Source organism: Alexandromys fortis, unplaced genomic scaffold, assembly GCF_014885135.2.
Source record: "Alexandromys fortis isolate MF-2015 unplaced genomic scaffold, M_Fortis_MF-2015_v1.1 scaffold_10, whole genome shotgun sequence".
Taxonomy (NCBI): Eukaryota; Metazoa; Chordata; class Mammalia; order Rodentia; family Cricetidae; genus Alexandromys; species Alexandromys fortis.
Genome location: NW_026067895.1, coordinates 912,592 through 932,644, shown reverse-complemented (window position 1 = coordinate 932,644; position 20,053 = coordinate 912,592).

Sequence of the window (20,053 nt, the reverse complement as noted above, 5' to 3'; positions counted from 1 at the left end):
CCACTGGCATCCTTCTGATTTGCATGAGTGGTGAAATTCCCACAATTCCACGGTTCCCCAGTTCAGGTTCTCGGTGGTCTATTTAAGAAGCACTCTTCCCTTGGAACAGATGGCAGGCAATTTGCTCTAGTTTAAACACTAACTCCGAGTCTGTGATGAGAACAGTGGCTGCATTCCTGACTCTCAAAACCAAACCCCTCTGATGTACGCACCTTAGCACAAGCCTGCAAAGAACAGACTTCTGAACCACGTGTGTTCTTAGCACAGGCATTATTTCAACATCCAATGATGAAATTCACACCCATGCAGACCCTCGGTGGCAAAGGCCGGTGTTCCACAGTGAAAAATAAATTGCTTTTTGTATGTGTGTGTGTGATCTGTGGTGCTTAATAAGAACAATTAAAAAGAAAAAAAACACCTCCTTTGTGAGATGGAGGGAGAGGGAGAGGATGCTTCAGGCTTTCCCCACAGGAACTCTACTTGCTGTACAATTAACCTTTCATTGTTAATGGCCAAGGTCACTTCCCTTGAAACCATCAGGCCAGTTTCTCACTTGAACGTGTGTGCTCTTACTATCCCCCACACCCCACCCACACCAGGGTCTTGTCTGTAATCTGTAATTCCTGTTTGCTGGGCTGTGGGCGTTCCAGGACATCCCCTCACAGTTATGAAACTACTGACCGGTGGAGCCTTCTCTGCAGATGGATTTCATTCGGGACTTGAGCTATTATATTAATGGGTTTAATTTAAACAGGACTAGCCTCGCTGGCCAAATTACTGCCATTTAAATCAATTGGTTTAGGGGAAAGACAGCCTGACCAGAGCTATTAGACTTCAATTTATTACTGTATCGGCTTTTAAACCGGGCAGAGTAAGTTTGCTAATGTCTGTCCTCTGTCCTCTGAGCTCAAGTGCAAAACAAAATAATGAGATTCTCCGGAGTTTGAGAAGAAAAAGAGAGAACGTGAAAAAATATATATTAATTTTGAGTCACTGTCTCATGAGGCCAGACAAGGTGCCCCCCCCCAAGGAATCCCCACCATGAGATCCTATAAATGTCTTTGATTTCCTTCATTAACTGAGATCCAAATGACCTCACAGATGTGTTACTTTAAAAAGCCTTTTTACTTGGATCTTTCCTCTTCATGAAAAAAAATAAGCACCGCTTTTTTCCCCTCTCACGCACATTTCAACCTGATTCAAATAGAGAGGCAAAAGGAGGGGAAATGCTTCAGATGTGCTCTTTGATTTTTTCCAATCTCGCCTGAATAAAATGGAATGAGAAATCAAGAACACTCAATTAATTGCAACACTGGGTGTCACTAGGAGAGGGAGGGGGAGACGAAAGGCGCATTAGAGATGCGCAGCCTTAACAAATCCATGGATTCAAAGAAGGAAGAAGAAGGGGAAATAAAAAAGCGTGTCTGTATTTTATTGCACTCCGTAAGCTTTTCGCTTGTATTTATAGCTGCAATTATATCTCAATGAGGTTTGTCTACAGTGTTGGCTTCACGCTAATTTTCCCCCTCACTGCATTCTTGGAATAGGCTCGGACTGTTTATGAACCAGACATATTGACCTCATTTACAGCTAGCAGTTTAAATCCATAATTTTTCCACCCACAATCCCTCTTTGACATTCCGGCGGTGCGGCCGGCTCAGCGAGACTGAACTAAAAGTCTCACACTTCATTGAACACCATTATGCGGCTTTATGCTTATGAGCCTGTTTCCCTCGGCTGCCTTTCAGCTTTGCTGGAGATCCGTTTGGCCACAGGCCGGCAGTGATTAAGTGGAAGAATCCAATAAATCACCCTGTCAGCCAGCAGGCTCTCCTCACTGTGTCTACACATCGACATTTGGATTTGCGCCTCTCTCCTCTCTCCCTCTCTCTCTTTTGATTTTCTATCCCTCTTTCCCTCTCCTCCCCACTTCCTACAGTACCATTAAAACACCTCTTCCCCTTCCCACAAGGTGAACTTGAGCTGCTATTGTGAGCAGGGTTCCCTCTGAGCCCTCTGGGGAGACAGGCTCCTTTGATTTGCAGTTCCCAGGTCCTGGCTTTCCCTCCCCTTTCTTCCAATTAATTCACCCCTTAACTCCTAGGCCTTGAGGAGGGGAACAGACCGGCAGAGCAAGAGGGAAAGAGAGGGAGTCAGGTGTTGAAGAGAAAACGTCCCAGCTTCCTGTCTCCTCCCAAGCCGCAGTACCAGAAGAGGAGGGGAAAAGAGCTGTGATTCTCATAGGTTCACAGCACGGCCCTGATTGATCCTTAGAAAGTCCTTTGGGACCAGGTCCTTCCCAGGGGCTGCCCATGCTGCGTTCGCCATTAATAGGCCTCTCCCAGTTATCCCAAACGGTTCCAGGTTCTGTCCGGAAGAAGGGCTATGGGTCCAGCTCAGGCCTGACTAGCCTTCCCTGGTATCATCAGTTGTGGGTGCAGTCAGCAAGTTCCCCTCTGTTCTCACGGGTGAACCGAGTTTGTGAAACAGCCTCTCCTTTGACTTGCCTGGTAATTCCTGACCCTGTCTCTTTGGTATTCTCCACATAGCTACAGTGGTCTTTTGTCTGGGATTATTTCTGCACTGTGAGCACAAGCATTTGTTTGATGTCCCAGACATCAAATATACTGTACACTCTCTGAGTGGCCAAAGGATGTGGGATTCTTGCTTTTGAAAACTCCACTGGCAGAAATGACAAAAGGCGGTATGAACTCCAGACACAAAAGATGGGACAGAGGATGATGGGACCCATCTGGGGTGGGTATGTCCTTCCCTCCTCCCTAATATCATGGAACAGAGAAGTGCTCTGGCTATGCTGTGCATATGTGTAACAGCAGGAATGGCCGGGGAGCCAGAAAAGAAATGGATACAGTCACCAAGGGGTGGCCTGCCTTTGTTAGGGACTTCAGGTCTGCATTGGATAGGAGGAAGCTCTTGCAGGAAGACAGGGAGCCTTTGCATCTAAGCCTCCACCTCCTAACTGATGTGTCTCTTACTGGATGTTTGCATTTTTGTAAGCTGCCTTCTGCCTTTTGCAAGTTAGCTACACAAATAAGCAGATCATCAGACCATTAGAATGAAACTAAAGAAGGAAAATTCACCGCGTCTTGTGCACAATTCCTAGTAAATATTCCAAGTACCTGCCATGTAGCAGGAAGTTAGCAAATGGAATTTCTCCTAACCGCCTTGTTAGGACTTAATGCTACTAAGCCCGCAAACTTGTATTTTGAAATCTTAACTCCTTAGGTGATTGTCATAGGAAATGGGGCTTGTGAAAGGCAATTGGGTCACGGGGGTGGGACCTTCATGAATGGGATTATTGCCCTTACAAAAGAGCCCTAAAGAGCTCTCTAGACCTCTTTTCACTATGTGAGCGCACAATTAGTAGCTTGGCAGTCTGTACCAGAAAAAAAAAAAAAGTCCCTCACTCCAGTCCCAGACTTGCAGGCTCCAGAATGGTGAGAAATTTCTACTGCTTACAAGCCACACAGCCCGTGGTGCTTTATCAGAAACGGCCTGAGCTCGCCAGAGACCTTTTTCTACACAGTGGTGCATGTAAATGATACTCAAGGGAAATGGATGTGGCCCTTCAGGGGCAGCAACCACCATGGGCCATTTACTTTCCCAATTTAATAGCCAGTATCTCCTCTACTCCCACCCCTCGCCTCCTTGGCTCTCTCGCTCTTTGTTCAGTACCCGTCGGTACACCATCATGGATGAGTGAACACATAGCCAAAATCCAAATCCCTGTGGGGAAGATGAGCCTCATCCCAATGGTGGCTGCTTTGACAACATCCCAGCGAATGGTAGGGAAGCATGGGGAAGCAGCTATGGGAAGGACGCTGCAGTCAGCCCTGTTCCCATTTCTGAAGACCACAGAAGGGAAAGAAGCCCCCTGACAATACATAACTCAAGAATCTTTCTTGCACAATCCCCTAGGTTCTCAGGATTTGAAATTCTTCAAAAATATAAAGACTGTCCGCGAACTGTGCAGACACGGCCAAGAAAGCAGGTTCTGTGCGTTACTCAGGTATTGCCGTAATCGCAGAGATATAGGGCAGGGAGGCTTTTATTTCAATAACTATCTGTCAAGTATGGAAATTTACATGATGCTCAGGTAACCTCATTGTCAAAGGCATGCAAACGGCACCTGCTTTCCAAAGAAATAACAGTTATTGCGTGAATCAAGTTACCTCCGAGTGACTCAGTTTCTCTGTAATCGCAGAATAATAAAAGTATCTGTTGCCTTGCTGTGGTGAATGGCTCTTTTGAGAAAGAATGATATATGTAAAGTGCCTTGAGTCCCTCAGAGAGAAGGGAATCTTGGAATTTATGTCAGCATTATCATTAAACCTTTTCTCCCGGGGACTCAATATTTTTCAATATTGTCTCATTGATTCCAGCAGTCTCATAAACAGGAGGAACAATAGAAAAGAGACAGGAGCAGTCAAACACAGGGCAAGGGGCTGGGATTTTCATTCTAGTTCTTCGTCAAACCAGCTCTGTAAACGGAAGGAAGCCCCCATGCCTCTCGGGTCCTTCACCTGTAAAATGAAGGCTGTGCTGAATGATGACCCAGGTTTTCTCCACAATGCTAAGTGCACTGACAGAAAAAAAAAAAAGAAGCATTAATCCTTGATGGTATAATTTTGCACAACAGTCTCCTCCTAAGACTCTTTGCATCTGGGTTTTAGCCACATGCTCTCCATGACCCCATTTGCCCTATGTCAATGGCGAGTTAGTCTCATTCCTCTACTCTTTCCGGGCAGCACAGACATTATCCAGTTTCACGCTTGGCCTTCTCATCTCTTCCTCGTTCCATCTCCCTAGCTTCATGAGCTTCTAGCTGGACTGTCACCTTTGTGCGGGGAACTGGTTTCTCTCTCCAGGCCTGACCACCTTTTCATAATCCATGGGAATTATTCCAACTGCCTATGACATATATTTCTACCAACACCCCAAGTTCCACAATGGAAGAGAATAGTCCTAACTCCACTGAATCAACTGAAATTCGTAAAAATAAACACCACAGATGTGTGTACAGTAAAGGGCATAGCATAAGGATGTAATTTTCCACAGAGCCTGGGACTGGCAGAGTCGGATAAACTGCTTGCTGTCTGTGCCTGGTTGAATCAAAAGTTGAAATCAGGCAGACTGACATTTTAAAAAGGAAGATGGACATGTCTATGGGGCAAGGGTAACTGGGGAAGAACTAGAGCTCATATCTGCCTTTCACTGCTGAAGGGGCTGCTCTAAGTCATCTGAAACCGCTGCCTTTCTCTGTGGAGCTGTATTTGGTCCTGGCCCAGGGCTAGGAGAAGGTAAAGACAGAGCAGGAGATCCATGTTCCAATAGAGGCATTGTTAGATTGCCAGCAATGTTTGTGAGCTTCATGCTTGTTATCACACAACACCAAACTTCAGAGCACCGAGTGCACAGCTCTGGTTCACTCCCACTCACAGAGCTCATGAAGCAGGTGCCTGTCATCAGATAGGGAAGGGAATTCTGTAGGAGTTAAGAAAGGAAAGCTGCATTACCCCAAGATTTTTTTTCTTCTCCAGCTGCATTTCCTGGTTCTGTTTCTGCACCATCTTTCCTTTACGACCCCACAAACCATGAGCTTACCTCCTTCCAACACCTATCCAACTCCTAAAACCAATGCAATCTACTCACAAAATAAATAACTTCCACCATTCATTACATCCTCTTGTTAAATCTCTGTGTACCATGGTTGGCAAGCATTTAAGGCTTTCGTTATCTCTTATCTAGACCATTATACTAATTCCAAATGGCAGCCAGATCCAGACTCTCTCCTCTCCCTTCAGGTTGTGTGCAGTTATAAGCATTTCCCTCCCCTGCCAACAAGACCTCACAGATCCCAATGTTCAGAGACAAACCAGCTCTCATGTCTGCTCTTTATAACAGTTACGATCAGATTAATTTTTCCAATCATATTCTCCCCAGTGGTCTTTATGAATTTTGTATTCTGTCCACTATCTCATCATTCCCTTTTCCAGATTCTATGCCCTCCTTTCCCTATGCCATTCCTCCTAGCGGGATAAGCTGCCACAAAGGAGATGGGATGCGTTTGTCCAGGTTCCAGGTATTTCTATAATTCTGTTTTCTAGATATCTATAATTGTTTTCAGCTCTGAAAATCTGAACTGAATTATCTTGATTCTTTTTAACAAAGATTATGCATGGAGTACATGTCACATGACCCCAACTGCGTTGTTGAGTTGTAAAAATTGAACTGTATTCTAACTATCTAATTTTCCTAGAGTCCACACACAGTGGGAGATCAGTAAGGACTTGTTCCATGAGTGGAAGATGCATGGGTTCAGGATTTCACAGATGATGTGCTAAGGAAAAATAGCTCAAAGGATCCAACGCTTCAGTCTTAGACACTTTTTGAAAATATATTTCCAAGTAAAATGTTGGTGACAACTATGCTATCTAAGAATCAAGTGAGATTTTTCATAATTTCTTACCTACTGCCCAAACGCAGCCCAATCCCGATGCTTTCTTCTCCCTTCGGTTAATGTGCAGTTATAATTGTCTTTTTTCCCTGCCAGTGAGATTCCACACAGCAGCAAACTCTGACTTGTGGACAATCAAAGCCTAAACATAGCACCACCTTTGTGTGTTGGGTAGGAAAATACTAGTTGTGTGGTTGGAAGGCTGGGTGTGGCAGAAGTCAGGGCTTCAATGAGTTTTTCTCAGATTCTGTGCTTTATTACGTCCATCATGATGGGTTGCCCTCATACCTGTGAAATGTTCCTCCAGATGACACAAGTTTGAATGTGCCTTCAGCCTTACTGTTAATAGCTTCAAAGTTAATGTTGGAGCTTTGCTGAATTAGCTACTTGTTCTACAGTCAGGCCTGCACAAACTAGTGTACCTTAGGCAGTAGAACTCATCAGTTTAGTTAGACGAGGGTCAAAGACCACCACTTCCCAAACTAAACTGAGGGTAAGAGAGGTGGTCTTTCCAGTAAAGAATTGCCACAAGAGAAGGAGGCCAGCTAGAACTATTTCATGTGTTCTCTCTAGGATCTTAGAAAAACAGTGGCTTGAAGACTTCTGTTACTTTTCATATTGATACATATCCATTAGCGCTTTCTCTTGCCCATGCCATAATTCTTTCGCTATTGACACACATTTCCTAGGGAAAATAACAAAATGCTGTTTCTTGTCATTTGGGCTAATGTAAAGAGATTTGTGACATATACCTGTAAGTTCTAAGTTCCTTGCCCAGTGATCTAGGATAGGCATGTGGCATCTGCCAGACTTGACCTGATATAGATTGTTCATTCCAATTATGAACCAAGTGGTCAATTTTTTTAAAAAAAATACATAAACATTTTGCATTAATTATATATTCTGCCTACCTTGAAGTGAATTTGAGGTGAGCTCTCAAGCATTGGCATCCAGGACTCATTTTCATGAGCCTACGGTATTAATTCTTACCACTTGTATTGCGCCTCAAGTCTTCAAGACGCTTCATAACTATTAACTAATTACTCTTCAAGATGCTCTCTGGAGGTGGATAAGTATTACCTGGAGTTGCAGATTAGGAGCAGAATGCCTGAGAGAGTGTACAGCCTCCAAGAAACCCATCAATACACCCCCAATACATTCCTCAGAACATTTTTTTCCTTTGTGTGAAATTGTTGTAAGGGAGGGCCCACTTGTTTGTCCTGGCTGTCCGGCTAGCTTACACCTGAAATAACCACACAGAAACTGTTTAATTAAAACACTGCTTGGTCATTAGCTCTAACTTCTTATTGGCTAACTCTTACATACTAGTTTAACCCATCTCCATTTTAATCTGCGTATTGCCAGGTGGCAGTGGCTTACCGAAGATTCTAACCAGTGTCCACCTCTGGTGGAGGATCCATGGCTTCTCTGACTCTGCCCTTTTTCCTCCCAGCATTCAGTTCTATTTTCCCCGCCTATCTAAGTTCTGCCCTATCAAGGCCAAGGCAATTTCTTTATTCATTAACCAATATAAACAACAGATAGAATGAAGGACCTCCTACAACAACTGTGAAAAGTAATCCCAGGGGCCTCCACACCAGAGAAAGCAGCAATGTTCTATGCACAAACTGCACAGGGACAGGCTACTACAAAGAGGGCTACTTCCTTTTCTAAATAGTGTTTCCATTGATGGCCATGAGTGTTGCCTGATTAGACACCCACAGCACATGTTTGGGGAGGAGAAGTAGATTCCCAGGAGTGTTGTTTACCCACCAGTGAAACCAGAAATGAGACCTAGAAGTCTATAGCAAGGAGAAGGAAGGATGGCAGAAAGAGAAGGAGAGAAGGGAGAAGAAGAAAGTTTGGTTGACTCCATGTGAAAATGGTTAATGGATTCATGTTAATGGGAAGACCCCAAACAACCCATTTTGCTGCTTAGCCAAAGACAGCCAGTGTAAGTGGCTGTGTTGCCAAGTGGCCAGGTCCCAGTTAGACATCAGATTATTCTGTTGCTCTGCCTGCTTTCTCTCTCTCCTCTTCTCCCTGCCCTAGAATGAAAACCACAGATCCCACGGAGGCCACAGAGAAGAATACAAACATCCTGATAAAGTGCCTGGCAGAAGCAGGATCCTCCAGTCCTTTGTGTACAGCACAGAGGCAATTTGTGACGGTCATAATTCCTTCTCTGACCAGCAGCATCTTGTACTGGAGATCAGGTGGCTGCTCCTGGCTCTCTACTTTTCCCGGTAATTCCAGCAAGCTATACATCTCCCTAACTGAAGCACTCGTAAGGCTTGAAAATGAAGTCCTGTAGGGAACTCCTTCTAATTGCCAGAGTGAGTCAGTTTCCTCTCCAAGCAAAGAGGTTTCTGTTGGTGACAGGAGAGAGCAGGCGCTTGTCTGTATTCTAACAGCTTAATTATAAGTATGGGTATAATCACACAATCTGTCATTATACCTTTTTTTCACCCTGAGAATTTGTACTGCAATCACCATAACACTGTAACAACATGAACAACAGACTGTCTGGCCTCCCTGAGATCGTTTCTTTTGCCATGCCTGGTGGGGATGAGCAGGCAGATTTGGATGGAAGAGCAACCGCCTATCTAGCGGAGGAGGGGGAAAAGCCTGAGTCTTTCACAGGGCTTCCTGTTCATTTGGCTTCCTCTAAAGGATAGTCAAGTCCCTCACCCTCCTCCCAGCCCAGTATACCCTCCCTCTGGTTTTATCTGTTTGAAAATTGCACAAGAAGAAACTACCCTTCTGCTATTTTATACCCAAACCAAGTGAAGTGGAAATTGCGTGAGGAAACCTCCCCATCTGTTAGCCCTCAGCTCAGCAGTGGATAGAATCTATTACAATGTGCATCCTGCCCCCTGCCTCTGCCAGGCAGCCTGTGGGGTGACGAATGGGTGGAGAGAGAGCCTTGTGTCTCAGGGAGGGGGTGATTGCCTCTGCAACTCCAGTCACAGAACTAGCAAACCCACTCATTACACAGCACAAATCGGGCAGATATAAAACCACAGTGCCTGAGGAGGAGGAGGAAAGGCTTTGCCACTGATGGTCGGTCAGGTGGCTTACTGCCCGCACCAGGGGCTCCTCCATTCCACCTAATTCCTAGCCATGCTCACAAGCAGAGATGTGTTGTGAAAAGTCCAGAACCCACCTGCCCGTGCCCAAAGTCAAATTTCAAAGAGATACTGTCTTTCTATAAGTACTCAAGTTCAACACTTCACTGTGGGAAAATGTCTTGGCAATGGCTCCAGGGCTAGAGAATAACTCCTGTGAAACAGTTCCTTCTTCAGAACAGAAGAATTTTGAATTGTGCTGTTTCCCATCTGGGAGTCTCATGAAATTAGCTGGGGTAACCATCCCTGGCTAGCTGTTCCGGGTCCGTCTGCATGGAGACTTCTTTTATGAGGAAATGCTTGATTTCTTTTTGAACTTGTCAAGGATGAACCACAGGACCAAGGCTCATGCCTTGTGACAGCACCTTTTTTTCTCCAAGCATTCAGTTTAGTTTTCCCTTCTTAGCTCTACTCTGCCCTATCACAGGCCAAGCCAGTTTCTTTATTCATTACAACACATATACAGAAGGACTTCCCATGCCAGACAAGCCAAAGCACTGCAGGCTTGGACAACAGAATGGAGACCTAAAGAAGGGTTGCTACTGGAATTTGAAACCAAAGACTCCATCTTGTCTTTTCTGGTGAACCTTGCTTGGGTCTTTTATCCCTTAAGAGGTCACTTTAGACCTTGTTCTAGAGGGGAATCTGTTTTTTTTTTTTTTCTTAAATCCACTGATTTAAATGCTAATCCCATTAAAAACAAAACAAAATAAGAAACCTACCATCCTGGCAATAGCAAGACTTACACTTGGTCAAGAATTTGAGTACCATGACCCAGGGAAGCTGAAGTATAAACCTCACCACCAGAAGCAGTAAACTACTTATGAAGAACTCTGTTAAACTTGGAGTTGGATGTTCGTTCCAACAGCAATAGAGAGCTGTCTACGTAGGAAGAGGGTCAGTCCGCGCGAGTGACAGTGCAAGGGCTGTGGCCTGCAAACGCCATACCTGGAACAGCGCCTGTACAGAAGGAGATGAGAAGACCAGTGTGCGGCTGTTGTCATTTTGGGTGAAATGAAACCATTTCAGGATTAAGTACTCTCATGGAAAACACACCTAAGAACTGTTTGGGGCTTTAGAGCAATTGCAGGAAATAGAATCGTTGGAATTTTATAACTAGTTAGCAAGGCCAGTTGCATAATTTGCAGATCCTAGACAAACAAAAATGTGGAGGCCATATTCAAAAAGAATTTCTCAAAAAAAAAAAAAGAATTTCTCTTTGTTTCTGGGATGAACATAGCATATGTTATTGGTTATTTAATACCTTGCCCCTAGGACTCAAAGCTAAAAAAGCTCTATGTATCTGGTAAGTGTAGAGGACCCATGTTCACAAGCTTTCTTGGAGTAGATTAAGACACAAAGGAACACCCAGGGAGAGCAAGATGGAGCATGTCAATTTCCATCCAGAGACACTGGTGGGGAGTTCTGTAGGCACAGAAAAGGAGAGGAGATGTAGACTTAGAGAAAAGAACTCTTACAGCTTGGTTTCCTTGGCTGTGTAGTAAGTCCAATATTTAGACATATGCGTTTGAATTTCAAAGAGGAATTCTACGCTAAAGCTACAGAATTGAACGTAGTCAGGCTTATAGTCTGTGTTTTAACTGTTCTAAACAGTGACAGACACTGTGTTCATTCACAGATGTTATATACTCTAGAAGGACTAGAGAAATCTGCTGACCCAGTTTCTGGAAAGCAAGTGGGCTGTTGTGGTGATTGATCTGCAATCCCATGGACACCCCATACAGAACTAGCAAAAGGGTAGACCCTTTTGCACCAGAGTGGGGCAAAGTCCCAATTTCACAATCTTGATGTCAGAAAGACTTGTTGGAGGCCCTAATATTTTTTGAGCCACAGGACCTTGCACTACTGCTTACTCTTCCCAATTCTTACAATTTGCTTTGTCCAAATCAAGACAACAAATGCCTGCCATTCTTCCATAAGGCTGAAAAATAGTGACCAGGACTACAGTTGTATGCTGCAATGTCATCACAGACCTGGAAATGTCTTATGACAGGAGTAGATCTGTGTAGCCCAGAAACCTTTGTGAACCCCTTCATATACTATGAAACTATTATGCTCTGAACGGCATAGAAGGACCTGCTTAAAGGAGTCTGTGATTTTAAACAGCCTGTCCTGGCTCACCTTTAGGAATGGAAGTTGTTTTCCTTTGAACCGAGCAAGATGATGTTAGAAAATCTTACTAGCATCAGCTACTCATGGATCACTGGTTGATAAACCCTCTCTCCTCTCTGCCCTTTGATTTCATTGTCTCTAGTTCTAGCTTCAGCTTCTTCAGCTCTCCTTGGCCATCAGCTACCCAGGGCTTCGTTTGTTACCCCTCACGACTCCTGCCCCGTGCTGCATTCCTGCAAGAGGCACTAGAAGGAGGGAAAGTAATGAGGAATCGAGGTATGCACCTGCAGAATAATCAACCAAATCAAATATTTGGCTCTGCTTCCTCCAACGACATAGCTCTTCTGGCAACTGCTGAGTGGTAGCTTCCCCAGCTTGTCCCGAGAATAAAGCGCATAAAGAGAATAAAGAGGAAGGAGGGTTTTTTTTTTTTTCCTGCTTTGGATTGCCCAGTCTGTTCCACTGTAGCTACCTGCTATGCCCAGCTCCCTCTTGTATATTTTGAGTCTTCTAATTCCAAAAGCCAAAGGCAGCCATTTTTTTTTTTTTTTTTTTTTGGCAAATAGAAAAAGACAACTTAATCTCTTCAAATGATTTATGATTGTATCATTTGGCAACCACGTAAATCCGGAATTGTGTCTCTGAAAATCATTGTTGTCTGTCATAGGGGTTGGTGACTTGCTGTATCCCTGGGAATGTATTTGAGTTTAGAAGGCATCAAGTCATCTTTCCACAATGGAGAAAACTGAGGTCCAGGCCTCGTAGTTTTCCATTATTGACACAGGATGAACTCTACATTGTTTTATCTCCCCTCTATGATACAGTTCATACTATATTTTATATTTATATCCTTAGACCTCTGTACAAAAACTTTGTCATGGCTATTTTTTTCTATATAATTTCTAGATTATTGCTGCATTTAAGACACTTTCATTTGGAAAGATATTACTGTAAGCCATTGAAAGATTCTACTTTCAAATCTGTGTCTCAAACATGTTTGGTCCATTTTCTGAGCTTACAATTTTCTTAAAACTAACATGGCATATACATTCCAAGCACCACCTCCAGAAAGTTAATAAACGTTTTTCTGTGTTTTAGATTAATGAAACAGTAATACAAATAACACAAAGAACTTGGCTTTTTCAAATAGGTTAGCTTCCCCTCTGTCTGAGATATATTACCTTTTATGCTTTGACCAACTGCAAAATACATTGTTTTTTGATTGATGTGTGTGGTCTGTTTCTCCCACCAGGTTTTAAGGTTCACATGACCAAGTTCATTGCCATTATCCTATCTATAACGACATCTCAGATCAACATTTGCTTAGCAAATGTATATAGAAAATTGTAATAGTTTGAAATTATCTACAGAGGGTTGTGTAATTCATGACTGTGTTTTTACCATTGGCTAAATAGACTCAAAGAAGTCCGGTCCTGACCAGAGCCATCAATTAGTGGCCCCTTTTATTTGAAACATTCAGTGAATTCACGTGCCATAGAGCAGTTCTATGGCTAGAGAGACAGCACATAGCTCTGCTAACAGAGACTTCACAGTCAGATGGAAAAAATATTCAATTAAAGACAGAGCTACTGCACAAGGACAAATCTAAAAACGGAGATAAAGAAGTTATCCACGTAGGAGAAAGTAAGAGTAAACTTCACAGGAGCAGACACATGTGCCATGGCTTGAAGGATGAATCAAATTTGTCAGTCAAAGAAGGCAGAAGTTAGTTTTGGGCAGAAGAACAAACATTAACAAAGAGGCAAAGTTGTAGAATATAGAATGACAAGAGATGTAAAGATAATGGTAGAAAGCGATTGGAGAAAGAACACTGTCCACTCTGATGTGGGCTTACACTCCTTCAAAGGCTCTGTTGAATGCAGATTCTTACTCAGCAGCTCTGGATGCACACTGAGATTTTCCATTTTCTATCCAGCTCTCAGGGAATGCCAGTGCTGCCGAACCCTCAGAGCCTACCTTCAGGAAACAGACACTGGACACCAAGGAACGAGGGTCTCAGACCTGGCTCCTACTCTACTCAGCCACCAGCAACAGTCTCGGTAAAGAGGAACTCTGAGTAGGGCCCTCTCTGGGTAATGGTGACTAACACATACTAAAGCAAGGATGAAGACCATCATGCCATCAAGCCTACCTTGTAGAAAGATGGTATGGGCCTTATATTCATTTCCTGCCAACACTAAAAATTCATGTAGAGTTCTAAGCATAATATTTTGATCCAAGACTATCTGAGATTTTAAAATGATAGAGCTACTAATGATAAATAAATTTTCTCTCTCAGCATTTGGGATCACCCATATGATTACAATTAGCATGAATTACTCTATGTTTGATGACATTTTTAAGTGCTGGTAATTGAACCACACATCTAGTAAATCTAAATGGAAAATTAGAAGTCTATATTCAGAAGTCAATGTTGACTTTAAGCATTTTGTTTGCTTGCTTGTTTTGTTTTTTTCAAGACAGCGTTTCACTGCATCTCTGGAGCCTGTCCTGGAACTAGCTCTTGTAGACCAGGCTGGCCTAGAACACACAGAAATCTGCCTGCCTCTGCCTCCTGACTGCTGGGATTAAAGGTGTGCACCATCACCGCCTGGCCCACTTCAAGTATTTTTACTTAATTGTTTAGCAAAAGTTTATGCTATTTACTTCCCAAGTATACCTGAGACAAGCAAACTTAGAAGAAAAAGGAGTTAAATACTCTTTCAGGGTACATGACTGGGCGTAGGGGAACACCCGATGATAGCTTCACTTGGAGCGTCTACCATTGGATCTGATATTTCCAAAAATACCAAATTGCCTCAAGAGTTTTCTTTCTTTAATTGTAAGTTTTATTGCAAAATATATGAAACAAATGAGAAGAATAAATAAATGAATGGACCAATGAATCAATAAATTCATATGAAAATAATGAGCAGAAATCAGCAAACAAAGGAATAAAGTTACAAACAAATGAGACTAAATTGAAGAACATAACAGAGTGTAGATTATTATATAAGAGCCTGGAGCACTCCAAAATCAACAGGAAAGCTTTTAAAAATTTCACACTGATGCATTACCCTCGATTAATTAAATCAGGCTCTGCTGTGCAGGAGCCAAGCATTAATGCTTGCTGGCTTCCTGGGTGTTTCTTGGGTACTAACCAAGTTCAATGTTCAATAGCCTAGAAGGCCCTCAGCTTCCACTAACAATATTTTGTTCCTATTAAAATGGTAAACGACACTGCATTCTTTCGAATCTTGGTGAGTTTCCCAATGCTCTCATATTCCGGCAGCCTCGCTAGTGCATAAAAGATAAGAATGTTTAAGTGTTTGCTTCATTAGAACCCAGGACTGTATTGAGTTGTAAGAAAAATGAGAAAGAAACAGACCCAAAAGTATTGGGTAGGAATTCCTCTTGGATGATACAGGATAGAACTCTACAAAGAGACTGAATCCCATACTAAGATGGTGGTGGGCACAGAGGCGAGACTCACCAGGTATTTGTTTGTTTCCACACAAACCGTGAGCACAGAGTGCCAACTGCTTGCAGTGGCAGCAGACTTCTACCACACACACACACCCCTTTCAGTGACTTTTGGAAACGCAATGAGGCTCTCCCACTCCCGAATTTAGAAACTCTGTGGAGGCTTCCATTTCAGCTCTGGATGTCAGACACAGGCCAGATGGAATCCAATCAGCTATGCGACTGAGCATATTGTTCATTTGAGAAGAGAAGCCATTGGGCACATCATCTGTACAGTAATCTGGGAGGACATTTTTTTTCCTTCTATCCAGTGGACCATGCAGAAACACCTGTCTTGTGTCTTAGAATCGTTTGCAACTGCTGTCTGAGAAATAGGGGTTGAAACATTATCATTAAGCTGCTTTTCATAATTTATATACTTGGGCATTGAAGAAAAGAACAAAACTTGGGAGCTTACATCACCATTTCCACCATCTAGCGTCCATAACTTCAGACAATTAAATGTTTTCTGTTCATGCCTAGAGGTCAGATTGCCAAATGGCCCCAGTTTTCAAACTTTGTTGGGCATCTGAGATGAAGACATTTTAGTGCTAAGAGGAAGAAAATCCAGGGAAGACAAGGAATCAAAGGCCACTGCTGTGGCTTCTAGTGTAAGTGTAAGAGTCCATGTGCACTGTGTCTAGTGTGACAGAGTGAGAAGGTAGAGAACCTTGAAGAAGAGGGGCCCCTGGGAGGTGGTGTGGCCATTGTGCACTAACCTCAGAAGGGATTAGTGCTGGCGTCACAAAGTGAATTTGTTTCTACAAGCATGGGTCATTATACAAGATTGGCCCTCATCTTAAATTCTTGTGGCTTTCTGCCTCGTGTACGAGTTCTTCCTCTCCCAACCACCCTCAACTTATTTCCATGTACCGTGGTGTGACTGTGGTGGCGTCCTCACCAGGGGCTGAACATACGAGGCTATTTAGGCATGGACTCAGTATGGCTTGCATGTGAAAATGGCCCCCAGAAGATCATGCATTGAATGTTTGATCCCCAGATGGTGGCTCTACTGTAGAAAGATGTGGGAATTTCAGGAGGTGTGGCTTCACTGGATGCAGTAGGTCACGGGGTGTGACTCTGAAGGTTGTTACTCAGCCCTAGTCCTTTCTCAGCTTCCCCTTCCTGTCTTCCACAAGGCAAAGAAGCTCCTCAGTCACATTCTCCCCTTGCTGTGCTGTTCTGCCCACTCACACTGAGTCGAGAGACCATGGACTAAGCCCTCTAAAACTGTGAGCCGTCTCTCTTTTCCCGTGGGTAGTTTCTGTGACTATTTTGTCACCAGCAGGAAAAGAAACACACATAGATTCTCAGCCTCCAAAACTTATTAACCAAATAAGCATCTTTTTCCAATATTTTGATATAGCAACATAAAATAAAACGTACAGTCACCATTATTGACATGTGAGCCTGAGGCAATATGAAACTGAATGGCCCATCAGTCACTTCCCATGTAAATCACGTCACCTCAAAGAAGAAGCACTGCAAGATGCAGCCACCCAGTTTACTGAAAATCTGTCTAGACTAATACCAACAAAAATATTATTTCATTCATTCTATTACTTGAAAGTGACTCCAGGATCCTTAGAGCCCAGAGGCTCCCGGGGACAGAGGCCACTGATAGCCATGCAGTTTCCTGGGGGAGAATATGCATTGGAATCACCTGGAGCTCTTACTAAACTACCGGCTTTAGTGGTGGAAGACCAGAGTGGAGCCCGATATTCGGCCTTCCAATGAGTGAGCCCCAGAGTGATCCAGGGCCTAAGCAACCTGTCTGAGTGGAAGAAACTAGGTTTGATGGCACTCCCAGAAGAGAGTTGTACTGCCGGCTTCTTCCTCTTTGCTTTTTCCCCAGGCACGGCTGTCTTTATTTATATAGAAATACTACACAGCAGCTCTTTAAAAATTTGCTCATTTGCTTTTAAGGAGGGGGAAGAAAAGAAAGAAGGCGAAGCATAATGAAAATCCGGAAACAAAGAACTCTGCGCAAGTGTGGCCTACACCTGCTCACAAACTCCTCTGCCATCTACCTCCTGTGGGCTCGGCACAACGTTCCAGCTTTATATTCTGTGTCTCCTGGCCTGCTCTCTGACACAGCATGCTGCAAAGCCTGGAGAAACAAGGCCAAACTTGTAGTTTAATTAAAAAAGAAAGGGAAAAATAAGCCTATCTCTAACAGAGATGAACAAAAGAAAAGTCCCCATAGAAGACAAACGGGCAGACCCCAACTCAGCGATGACTTTCACTTAGAGACCCTGCCACTCAACCCATGTACACCGCCACACCACAGAGACATGTTTTATGGGCTGGTACCTAAGGCCAGTTTTAGAAGAGAGCAACTGGCAAGATGCAGGATGAAGGTGGATGGAGCCCAACTTAATTAGAGAATGTTTCAAAGCCTGTGAAGAACCACACTGTTCCCAGAGAAGGGTCACTCGAGAGCACGGTGCTGCACGGAGCCTTTCATGCAAGTTTAAAGCACCCACTATAGTTTATACTCTACACAAACTTATTAAATTTGGGCTTAGAGCCACTGTACATTCAAAAGCACCTAAATATCCCCCACTAGAGTAGTAGTCTTTATTATTTTATTTAATTATTCATAATGAAAATGAATGCCTCCCCAGCTGTGTTGCCTGGGTGCGAGTCTAATATTTGTAAAGGGCACCGCAAGGCTCAGCAGGACCAGAAGGCCAAGGTCCTGTCCAGTTCCGTCGTGCGTTTCTGCCAACTCATACTTGAGTCTTTCTCTCCCAGATGTGAGACAGCAACAGTTCAGATGTGGAAAGAAAGTGGTTAATGAAGAAAAGATATGGATAGACAGGCCGGAACCAAGAGAATTATGAAAATTAATTTTACATGATATCTGGAAAGGAAACCTCTTCGCATGATTCTGGATCAATGTCTGCTTGAAGAAGCAAATGAGCCAAGCCACATGTCATTGAAGAAGGGGCTGAAGCTTGGAAGGAGGGCAGATCCCAGGAACTGCACTTCTTTGTATCGTATGGAAACCAGGGACAGGTGCTGTGGTCTACTTTATCATTTAAATTAGTTCTCCAGCCTGCCAAGGGGAACGTGGGTCATGTATTAAAGGAAATAAAAATTGTGGGAAGGCCACTGGTAAGTGTAGCTTGTGAGAAACAATAAATTATACACAATTTAAAGAAAGTCTAGTTAACACAAAGCAAAATTCAGAAATGATCACAGACAGAAAACCAAAAGTGATATTGGCCATGGTGGCCATTCCCTTCGTCACCCAAGAGGAAGGTCTCCAGCTTGGCGGCTGCACTCCTTTGACTGTGTGTTACCCCAGGAAGGGGACAATGTAGTTCCTGGCTTAGAAACTTTCCTTGAAGACCCATTCTACAGTCAAAAAGAGAGGGAGTGATTACCAAGGGAAATGCTTTTCTCTCCAAAACGAGCCTCATGGTTTTCTGGTGGTTGTTAGTGAACGTGACTCTGTAAGCAAGGAGAGTGCCATGTGCGGGCTATTAAAGAAAGACTGACTGGTAAACGCAGGGATCAATACTGGATCTGTTGTTATTTCTTTTCACCGTGACTTATACATAGAATTGTAATCCCTGCCTTCACTTACTTAGTCTCACTAGGCTGTATCGGAAGGTGATTTATTGGTTCTCCAACTGGGGAGGAAAAGGTTAAGGAGATTGGTAAGTGGAAGAGCAGGTTACCAGGGCAACCCAGGTTCCCTTCCGCTGAAGACTTCTGGAGCGGGTTGTATAACTTAGTTCATATTTGTCCTCTCTGATGACAGGGAAGATAAGACACTCACCTACCATTTGCCACTGTCAACTGTGAAAGTGGAAGCCTACCAGCACAATGTCACTGTGTGAGTTCTGGGGAAACTCTAGCAACCAAGGAAGTCCCTAGGCAGAAAGTGGCCAATGCTCACCCTGAGAAGCTGGCTACATGCAATTAACAGTGTGTGTTGAGTGAAGCAGAAAACCAACAGCCCACACTATAAAGCAGGCCTATCCACTGAAAAACTGTATTGTATTTAGGAAGGTGATAAGAAGTAACATTTATTGAGCAAACATTTCTGTGCAGGGAAACATGTTAGGATTTTTTTTTTCATTGAACCTTCACAAGTATATTATGTAGACAGAGACTGCTCATTCATTTCCTGGCAACCCAGACCTGAATAATCACACAGAAACTATATTAATTATAACACTGTTTGACCAAAAGCCTAGGTGTATTTCTAACTAGTTCTTATATCTTAAATTAACCAATTTCTGTTAATCTGTGTATTGCCGCAAGTCTGTGGCTTACTGGGGAAGGTTCTAGAGTCTGGCTCCTTCAGCAGCTACATGGCATCTCCCTGACTCCATCTACTTTCTCTCTATATCTCTGTTGAGATTTCCTGCCTGGTTTTACTCTACTAAGCTATTGGCTGAAACAGCTTCTTTAATAACTAATGGTAATAAAATATATTCATAGCATACAGAGGGGAATCCCACACCAATATTATGTTAGGCATAATATGCCCATTTCACAGATAGGAACTCTTAAGCATGGAAACATTAAGTAACTTGACTGAGGTTGCTCCAGACAGGGATTGGTGGAGCGAATATCAAACCCAGACAGGTTGCTCTAGCACCTGCATCGGGAACGCCTCTCTTTTGCTTCCCTGTATACTCATGGATATTCCAAAGAACAATATGGACAGCACACAGGGATATTCTTACATCAAAATGAACTCTCAGAAAGAGGTTTTCTATACCAAGTAAATGTGGATTTTGGATGATAAAGGTTTAGTTCAAAGGAATATGAC